The sequence below is a fragment of the Benincasa hispida genome, chromosome 12, assembly GCF_009727055.1.
Source record: "Benincasa hispida cultivar B227 chromosome 12, ASM972705v1, whole genome shotgun sequence".
NCBI lineage: Eukaryota > Viridiplantae > Streptophyta > Magnoliopsida > Cucurbitales > Cucurbitaceae > Benincasa > Benincasa hispida.
The window spans coordinates 27,066,876-27,077,828 of record NC_052360.1 but is presented as its reverse complement, the minus strand read 5'-3'; the positions used below and the strand labels follow the sequence as shown (position 1 = coordinate 27,077,828).

Here is a 10,953-nt window from a genome sequence, read left to right as displayed (position 1 = left end):
TCTCTACGATTCATGCTCGTGCGACTTCCTGGTGGGTTGACCTTCTTGGTCTTATCTAGTGTGTGTACGGATGTTGTTTACTTTTGAACTTCACGTTGTTCTCTATTTTGCTGTAGCCCCTAGTTTGTGGGGTTCTGGGTTCTTTTCTCTGCCTTTCTTCCTAGTGGTTTGCGAATTTACGTCTATGTGTTGGTTTTTTTTTGGTCGTATCCTGTTGGCTTTGTTTTGGTTTTGTTGCTTTGCCTTTGCTTGTGTTTGGTTGCTTTGATGCCTTGATCCCAGACTATGAGATCCTCCTTGTTGTTGTATAATAATATCACCTATTCTAAAAATAAAAAAATAAAAAAAAAAAACAATCTAGTTACTAAGCAGGCCCGTATTTATAATTTATGAATAAAACTTGACTCTTAATTAGTTTATCAATCTAATTGTGTAAGAAATTTCATTAAATCTTAGTTTTTTAAGATAGAAACTAAATTGATACAAATCCTAATCTAAAATGACAAAATTGATATTTATTAAAGTTTAGAGACTAAATTGTTATAAATTTGAAAGTATAGAAACTAAATTGTTATTATCATCAAAGTTTGAGATCAAATGATATTTTTAACAAAGTTAATTAGTGCTAAAATTGGCAATCTTATAGATAAAGGATGAAATTCAAAATTTCCCAAAAACACCAAAAAAAAATGTCATAAAATATTTCAGAAAAGGAAGTAACAAGAATTTGTCAAATTGTGATCGAACAATTTGTGAAATGAAGAAGATAGGAACACCAATGAATGCATTTAAGTTTTTGCCTCATATTAGGTTTAAATACTATTTTGTTCCATAAACTTTGAATCATGTTATATTTTAGTCTCTAAACTTTCAAACATATATGTTTTAGTCCCTAAACTATTAAAAAAATATTTATTTTGCTCTCTACCGCTAAGTCTTGATAATGTATTTTAGTCCCTAATCTTTCCTATGTTACATCAAAATACGTAATAAATTAGCAACGAACTAACTTAACTATGCGTAGCAAAGACGATAAGTCTCAAATTCATCATCTTTTCTAAATCTCCAAAGTTGAATATGTTCTCCACTTTTCAATCCCATTTCCTCCACCAACGAATTCCACTGTGTCGTCAAACAGTACACATTTCCATTTCCAATCTTCCACTCTTCAAACAAATCATTCTTTCTTCGAGGACATCATCTAAAATCGCCATGTTTATCCCTTTCTTGTTTTGGTTTTCCACTTCGCTCAACATCTTCCTCTCTTCCTCTGTTGCAAAATCAAGTAATAGTTTCTTTATCGGTAGGGATAAACGTCAATGGTTCTTTTTTAAATCAGTATCTTGAAGTTGTTTCTGAATCACCAGTCTAATTTCATACCCACCCATCTCCACGATCCGATCTCTGAATGTCACCAACATCTTAGGAATCATTAGATACTTGCTCTATTTTGCCTCTTCTTCCTCTGTTTCCTATGTTTCTTAGTCCTAGTCATCGGTATCGGCGTTGAAGCTGACTTCTTTCTTTTGTGGGTTTTGTTAACTTTTTTGGGTTCAATATGAGTAATAGATTGTGAAAACTCTATTATAATATCTGCAACCTCCAACATAGACAGGGGAACGACAGTTTCAATCTTGGGTTGTTCTTTCTTTTCGACACTGGAAGATCTTCTTCTTCGAGGTATGTAGATTTGGTTTAAATTTGGAAGATCTAGATGCATTACTATCGTTATTTTTTGCACACGAAAAAACTTGAAATCAAAACGGAATGAATTGAACTGAGTAGGAGATGAGTGATGGGAATTTATTTATAAGAGTGAATTGAACTAAGTAGGAGATGAGTCGAACTAGGATCTCAATCTCCAGATATGTCAAAAAACTACAACCTTATAGGAATTTAATTTCTAACCTTGATTTTCAATTCCTTTTATGATTTTCTTTGTTACTGCCATAATTGCATTGAGTTTTTAATGAAATTAGATTTTAATTCAAATATTTATCTATATTCTTGTTCTGAAACGAGTTATCTTTTTATTTATTTTTTTTCTTTTTTATATGTATCTCTCCCTATCTCTTCGGAGTGGGAGAAGAAAAATGATTGAAAGTGTATTTTCATTCTCTCTCTATATATAATTTTAAACGGTGGTAGATTCCAGCGAGTCCAATCCCAAAAAAAATGGGTACATTTGTTATTGAATTAGAGATCGCCCATTTTTTTAGGATGGGACTCGTGGGAATCTGCCCCGCATAGTTTAAAATTATATATAAAGAGAGAATGAAAATGTATTTCCAATCCTTTTCCTTCTCCCACTCCGAAGAGATTAGGATAGATAGATATAAAAAAGAACAAAAATAAATAAAAAGATAACTCGATTTAGAACAAGAATATAGATAAATATTTGAATTAAAATCTAATTTCATTAAAAACTCAATGCAATTATGGCAGTAACAAAGAAAATCATAAAAGGAATTGAAAATCAAGGTTAGAAATTAAATTCCTATAAGGTTGTAGTTTCCTGACATATCTGGAGATTGAGATCCTAGTTCGACTCATCTCCTACTTAGTTCAATTCACTCTTATAAATAAATGCCCATCACTCATCTCCCAACTCAGTTCAATTCATTCTACTCCGTTTTGATTTCAAGTTTTTTCGTGTTAAAGAAATAACAATGGTAATGCATCTAGATCTTCCATATTTAAACCAAATCTACATACCTCGAAGAAGAAGATATTCTAGTGTCGAAAAGAAAGAACAACCCAAGACTGAGACTGTCATTCCCCTATCTATGTTGAAGGTTGCGGATATTGTAATAGAGTTTTCACAATTTGTTACTCATATTGAATCGGAAAAAATTAACAAAACCCATAAGAGAAAGAAGCCAACTTCGACGTCGACATTGACGACTAGGACTAAGAAACATAGGAAACAGAGGAAGAAAAAGGCGAAATAAAGGAAGAAGAAGGCAAAACAAAGCAAGTATCTGACGATTCCTAAGATGTCGGCGACATTCAAAGATCGGATCGTGGAGATGGGTGGGTATGAAATTAAACTGATGATTCAGAAAACTTCAAGATACTGATTTAAACAAGAACCATGGACGTTTTTCCCTATCGATAAAGAAACTGTTACTTGATTTTGCAACAAAGTAAGAGAGGAAGATGTTGAGTGAAGTGGAAAACCAAAATAAGAAAGGGATAAACGTGGTGATTTTAGATGATGTTCTTGAAGAAAGAATGATTTGTTTGAAGAAGTGGAAGATTGGAAGTGAAAATGTGTACTGTTTGACGACACAGTGGAATTCGTTGGTGGAGGAAATGGGACTGAAAAGTGGAGAACATATTCAACTTTGGAACATTAGAAAAGATGATGAATTTGAGGCTTATCGTCTTTGCTTCACTATGGTTAAGTTAGTTCATTGCTAATTTATTATGTATTTTGATGTAACATAGGAAAGATTAAGGACTAAAACACATTATCAAGACTTAGCCGTAGAGACCAAAATAAATATTTTTTTAATAGTTTAGGGACCAAAACAGATATGTTTGAAAGTTTAGAGACTAAAATAAAACCGAACTCAAAGTTTATGGAACAAAATAGTATTTAAACCTAATATGAAGCAAAAACTTAAATGCATTCATTGATCCTATCTTCTTCATTTCACAAATGGTTCAATCACAAATTGGCAAATTCTTGTTACTTCCTTTTTTGAAATATTTTATGACTTTTTTTTGTGTTTTTGGAAAATTTTGAATTTCATCCTTTACTATAAGATTGTCAATTTTAGCACTAATTAACTTTGTTAAAAATATCATTTGATCTCAAACTTTCATGATAATAACAATTTAGTTTACTTTCAAATTTATAACAATTTAGTATCTAAACTTTAATAAATATCAATTTTGTCATTTTAGATTAGGATTTGTAAGAATTTAGTTTCTATCATAAAAAACTAAGATTAATGAAATTTCTTACCCATTTAGATTGATAAACTAATTAAGGGTCAAGTTTTGTTCATACATTATAAATACGGGTCTGCTTGGCAACCAATTTATTTTTTTGTTTTCTATTTTTATTCTTGGTTTTTTTAAAAACAAGTTTTTTTGGTAAGTAATTGAATTTTTTTTTTTTTTTTACAATTTAAAAAATGGTTTGAAAATTGTGAAGTAATTATGAAAGCAGAAAAGAAAAAGTCTTTAATTTATAGGATAGTTGTAATACATACTAGAATAAGAGAAAAAATCTAAAAATATATTACATCTTTAAAATATTTACAAATATAGATGAGTTGACTAGTCAATCTTTGAATTTTTTTTTTAATTTCCTGATCAAAAAATAAAAAAAAATAAAGGACATGAAAGAAAATAAAAAAGAAAGGAAAGAAAAAGAAAGGAAAAAAGAAAAAAATGAAAGAAACTAAAAAATAAAGGAAAGAAACAAAAATCGGATAAAGGAAAGAATAAAATTTTAAAAAAAAAAAAAAAGGGAAGAGCAAAAACTGACGAAGAAAAGAAAGAAAATAAAAAGAATAAAAAAAAGAAGGTGTACATCAAATAAGATAAAGGGAGAGCGAAGTTAGAAATTAAAAATAAATTCAAAGATTGATTAGTCAACTCATCCATATTTGCAAATATTTTAAAGATGTAATATATTTTTAGATTTTTTCTCTTATTCTACTATATATTACAAATATCCTATAAATTAAACATTTCTTTTTTTTTTTTTTTTTACTTTCATAATTACTTCACAATTTCCAAACCATTTTTTAAATTGTAAAAACAAAAAATTCAATTAATTACCCAACAAACTTATTTTTAAAAAAAACCAAGAATAAAAATAGAAAACAAAAAAATAAATTGGTTGCCAAGCAGACCCATATTTATAATTTATGAACAAAAACTTGACACTTAATTAGTTTATCAATCTAAATGTGTAAGAAATTTCATTAAATCTTAGTTTTTTAAGATAGAAACTAAATTGTTACAAATCCTAATCTAAAATGACAAAATTGATATTTATTAAAGTTTAGAGACTAAATTGTTATAAATTTGAAGTATAGAAACTAAATTGTTATTATCATCAAAGTTTGAGATCAAATGATATTTTTAACAAAGTTAATTGGAGCTAAAATTAACAATCTTATAGATAAATGATGAAATTCATAATTTCCCAAACACTCAAACAAAAAAAAAAACCATAAAATATTTCAGAAAAGTAACAAGAATTCGTCAAATTGTGATCGAACAATTTGTGATATGAAAAAGATAAGTACAATCATGAATGTATTTAAGTTTTTACCTATTTTGGTCCCTAAACTTTGAATCCCGTTCTATTTTAGTCTCTAAACTTTCAAACATATTTATTTTAATCCCTAAACTATTAAAAAAATATTTATTTTAGTCCCTACTAAGTCTTGATCATCAATTTTAGTCCTTAATCTTTCCTATGATAAATTAGTAACGTACTAACTTAACCACACGAAGCAAAGACAATAAACATCAAATTCATCATCTTTTCTGAAGCTCCAAAGTTGAATATATTCTCCACTTTTTAATCCTATTTCCTCCCCCCCAACGAATTCCACTTAGTAGTCCAACAATATACATCTCCACTTCCAATACCCATTCTTTCTTTTCAGCAATGGAAGTTCTACTTCTCGAGGTATGTAGATTTGGTTTAATCTGGAAGATCTAGACGCATTACTGTGAGAGATATTATATTCTCTATTTTTAGATTGCAAGAGATATCTAAAGATTTTCCAATATGGTTCATTGGTTCAAATCTTATGTCTGCAACGTAAATAATTTCAAATCAAGTTAAAAAGTAGACACTGATTGTATATTCTCATATGTGTTCTGTACATTTTTAGAACAATTTCTTATATACAACCATGAAAGAAAATTGGTGTATTAAAGGATAAAACCACTTAAGGTAAAAAGTAAAATACATAAGGAAAGAGAATTAATTATTTTTGAAGTGATGGCATATAATGGAAATTAATTTTTGGAGTAAAATTAATTTAGCATTTCTTCATGCCAAAGCAAGCATGGTGTTTTATTTTTGGAAGAAACTTATAGGATTCAAATGTCTACCTTTGTGCAGTGGATATACCATTGCCTTCAAAGTAAAATCGACGTGACCTCGATGCTAAATCGCCAGAAGCCGGTTACTTTCTAAGGATAACACAATATCCTTCTCGGTCGTACACTCATCGTAGAAGGATTGAAATTGAATGAAAACTTTGCTCAAAATTAAATCATTTTTAATAAAGAGAAATATCATGCCAAACTCAAATCTCACCCTTGAAGACTGAAACAACCATTGTTCTTTTTATAAGAATCCAAGAAAAACGTTTTTCTAAATTAAATGTAAAAAACATTTCAAATCTTAATTAAATACAAAAACATTTCATATCTAAATAAAATAGGAAAAGATTCATATCTAAATTAAATACAGAAAACCATTTTCAAATTTAAATTAAATATAAAAATACATCTAGAAATCTTTGGCTAATTTTATAACAAGTCATTCCAGCAAATGACTAATTAACTAGTCATTCACATCAATCCCCCACGAATGATTGAGAATTAAAAACAATAAATAATTTATATGAGCAAATATAAGAGAATAAACTTAAACCTCAACATCTTTCAATATGAATTAATACATAGTGAAGTAGAGCAACAAGTTGATTAGAGAGAGTGAGTTACCTCTTGAATTTTCAATAACTATGGTCGAGACCCATACAATACGTTTCATTCCTTAAATTTCTATCGATTCCGTGATAAGAGCGTGCTATTTAAAGCCATGCACATAGAACCTCGAATCAACGTGAAAGCTCTAGAAAAATACCTTTAAACTTTTCCATAGAAGGCGGTCACACCTTCACAATCACATTAATTGCTTCATCAAGTCTATCGCAATAGACCGTTCAAAACTGAGCTATGACATATATAATCCATACCAGGAGACCAACTCCATCAAGTCTGTCAAAGACAAACCATTCAAAAACTGAGCTATGAAAATTTTACCATTATCCATCAAGTCCATGCTAGGACCACCTAAAGGAAGAGCTATGGAATTTTTAAATATTTTAGTTTTGTCAATCAAGTCCGTACTAGGACCATCCAAATGAAAAGTTGTGGACCATCAAGTCTATCGCAATAGACAACCTAGACAATCTAGATAAAAGGCCATGGACCATCAAGTCTATTACAATAGACCACTTAGATAAAGGGCTATGGACCACTATAATGGTTGGAGTCTCATACTTGTTGAAAATTCTAGAATTACTCTCCTTGTTATGTCTTTAGTGAGAGGATCTGTAAAATTCCTCTCAAACCTTACAATGAAATAATCCGCCTTTCACAATTGGTTCACAGCTCCATGTCTAAAGCGTAGAATGGTACACAATGCAAAGAGATAGGTATAATGCCCTCCCACAATGGTACATCTTGTAGTAGGCTTCTAAGCCACTCATACTGATGTCCCTCACAATGATGCATCTCCTAGTTGGCTTTTAAGCCACTCATACTAATGTCTAGTACATCTCCACATAGGTTTTTAAGCCACTCATACTAATGTCCCCCATAATGGTGCATCTCCCAGTTGGTTTTTAAGCCACTCAAACTAATGTCCTACTAATTCCAGAGCAATAAATTCACGCTTCCATGAAATAGCTTCTCTACCCAATAAGAACACATATCCATTAGTAAAGTGTACTTCATCATTCTATGTTACTCAGTTTGCATACACTACCCTTCTAACAAAATATGCAATCACAACATACGTAATCACAACATACGAAGAGTAATTAAATGATTTTTATCAGGATTATGTGTATATCTATTCATCTTCTCAGAACATATACAATGATAGGTTTAGTATAGTTCATAAAAAAAAAACATAACAATTCTTATAATTTTTGCATATTCAGATCAAAACACACATCTTCCTTATTTTTCTTAGGACCCATACTAGTATCATAAGGTATTCTTACAGGAGCATTTTTCAATGTGTAATTAATATAAAGAAAAACCATTTTTAGTTTGCTTTATCTTAACATTAAGTATCACATTACCTTCACCTAAATCTTACATTTCAAATTGTGAGGATATAAAGAACTTAGTATCATTACTTACATTTATGTTTGTACCAAAGATCAGTATATCACACCATTAGCTCAAATAATTTTGCATAAATACATGTATCAAAGGATATTTACAAATATTCACATAATTAGCTCAAATAACTTGAGTAAATGACTTCTTTATATCCATGTGATGTATTATATAAATACTATCAGAGTTTTATAATAGATATTTTAAATATTTTAGTCATATGAGAATATGCATCAAAATATTTGAAGATCCATTTAAACTTAAGTGGTTTATTTCCTTTAAAAAATTCTACTAAATCCATGTTTAATTCATAATGTTTCTTCATAAGTTGCTAAATCACATAACAACAATAAATCATCAATCTTACTTTTCTCTTTTCAAGATCCTAGACATGCGTACTTTTAATCAATTGAAATTAAATATTATCCATGATCATCTCCTTATCTACTAAATGTGATGATCATCTCCTTATCTAACCAATGTGGAACTTTGGTCGCATTTCCAATATTTCTCCCCTCAAACAAAGGATCACCAAGTCTCCCCTCAAATAGCAATTCATTTGTCTCACTCTTGTCTAGGCTAACTCCTCTTCACTAGGACACACGGCCTATCTGACAGAGTTCAACTATAGATCATACCATAACATACTTTTGAGGCTCCACTACATCTTTGTTCAACATAGCTAAACTAGGGGCATAACTCTAATACCACTTATTAAGGATAACAACTATGCAAATATTTTCACAAAAGTATGGTAATGTATTTATTTTGACCCTAAAAGCCTCATACCAATAGAGATAGTTGTTCTAACTTATATATCCATGAAAAGTTCTTATAAAATATCCACATATTTTATAGCTTAGACAATATTTCAGATTACCATCAATTCTACAAGCTTCCAAATAAAAATGATGGAATTTACATATTTTCGTACCACAAACAAGCTAAGTGATAATCAAAATAATGGTATAGGGTCACACTCAATTTAAAAAGTAATAATAATACTTTTCAACTTCATGAAAATTAATGGCCAAATATGACAATTTAATATGCGTAAACTTTGTTAAATATAACATACATGAAATATTATTTTCATTCATGCTAACATGCTAATACACATGCTCAAGTAGATCACAATAGCATCCCATTTAAGGTATGGAAGACAATTCAATTACAATAATACTATTATTTTTTTATTGCACATATCATTTGCTACTCATGAAATATTATAATATATACTAATCAAATATATATTGAATACAATGCTCAAATGTAGCAATGAAATAAAATTTCTTAATTCTCATACCATAAATAAAAATTTGAAACGTTGAGCTTAAATCCATTATACTTGATGATCAACAACTACTATACCACAAAAAGCTCTTCTAGCAACCAACATTAATCAATCCACTAATTTACTTAACATAATGTAATATACTGATTTTTTTTTCAAATCTATTAAATCATGCCATTAGTTAGATGATTTAGTCAATGAACCATTTTGAAAACAAATGCAAAATGTATTCAAAATGAATTTTACTCAAAAAATGAAACACCATGTTTGTTTTTCATGAAGAAATGCTAAATTAATTTTACTCCAAAAATTATTTTCCATTATATGCAATCACTTATAAGGAAAGCCACACAAATAATTAATTCCCTTTCTTTATGTATTTTAATTTTTACCTCAAGTGGTTTTTTCCTTCAGTGTACCAATTTTCTTTCATGGTTGTATATAAGAAATGATTCTAAAATTGTACTGAACACATATGAGAATGTACAATCAACTTCTACTTTTCAACTTGATTTGAAATTATTTACGTTGCAGACATAAGATTTGAATCAATGAACCATATTGGTAAATCTTTAGATATTGAATATAATATCTCTCACGATTTCTTCGAAAAATAGATGAACAAATCTAGAACTGATTTTACTTTAAGATATTTAACCTTTTTCAATCTTATTAAATATTACTTCTCTCCTAATTTTAGATCAACCCTTACTTTAGGCAACACATAACACAAAATCAAATTCTAAGTCTAGACCTTGATGTCTTCCATCAAACAACACTTGATGTTGATGTTTTAAATTAGAGTAAAGTGGATTTAAAGTGTACATACCAGTCGACTGCCAATTGCTTCTTCTAAAGTCTTGGTCACTGAAACCATTTTAGACGTGATGTTGGGCCTAATTCATTTTGCATTAGAACATATCCGCGAGAATGATATTAAAATCACCCAACGATAGCTTCTTGATCGATGGACAACATTTCCGACTGGTTCTTCTGTAATCGCAGAACGTTGGCTTCATCTTATAAATTGAAAGTGGAGATTCGTCGAGTTGGCTTCAGCCAAAAATAAATAAATAAATAAATAAGACTTGACCTCATCTGCCGTTTTTCCACCGCCTCTATAGACCAGACCTGCCACTGGTCTTCCTCCGCTGGCACCAGATCTATCGACGTGGGTAGCTTCACTCGTGGATCTCTCTTCCTGATCGATCTTCCACGNATCTATCGACGTGGGTAGCTTCACTCGTGGATCTCTCTTCCTGATCGATCTTCCACGCTACAAAATCTACCGCTCACCATAGTTCAGATCCAATTGCAATATCTCAGTTCCTCCGAGATCTCCGCCACTCATCGCCGTTCACCTCGTTCAGATTCGTTTTCTCAATTTGCCATTAATTGAATATCAAGATGCTAACTCCTTCACAATTCGTTCTTTATCGACATTTGGTAGAAATTGAATTTTGCTTTCAAATTGTAAGATTCAAACATCCACTATTGTGCCATAGATATACCACTTCCTTGAAAGCAAAATCGGTGCGACT

General features: G+C 30.1%; 1 long non-coding RNA gene and 2 pseudogenes across 1 annotated transcript; 1 reads left to right on the top strand and 2 right to left on the bottom strand.

Moving 5' to 3' along the window:
• Window positions 1-745: 745 nt before the first annotated feature.
• On the bottom strand, window positions 746-1,733 carry LOC120092700 (annotated as a pseudogene).
• A 936-nt stretch (window positions 1,734-2,669) lies between these two features.
• LOC120067469 lies at window positions 2,670-3,488 on the top strand (annotated as a pseudogene).
• A 3,143-nt stretch (window positions 3,489-6,631) lies between these two features.
• On the bottom strand, window positions 6,632-10,627 carry LOC120092701. The gene is made up of 2 exons (XR_005486128.1): window positions 10,506-10,627; window positions 6,632-10,405 (listed from the first exon to the last, which is right to left on the bottom strand). It is a non-coding gene; the product is annotated as an uncharacterized LOC120092701 (long non-coding RNA).
• Window positions 10,628-10,953: the final 326 nt, after the last annotated feature.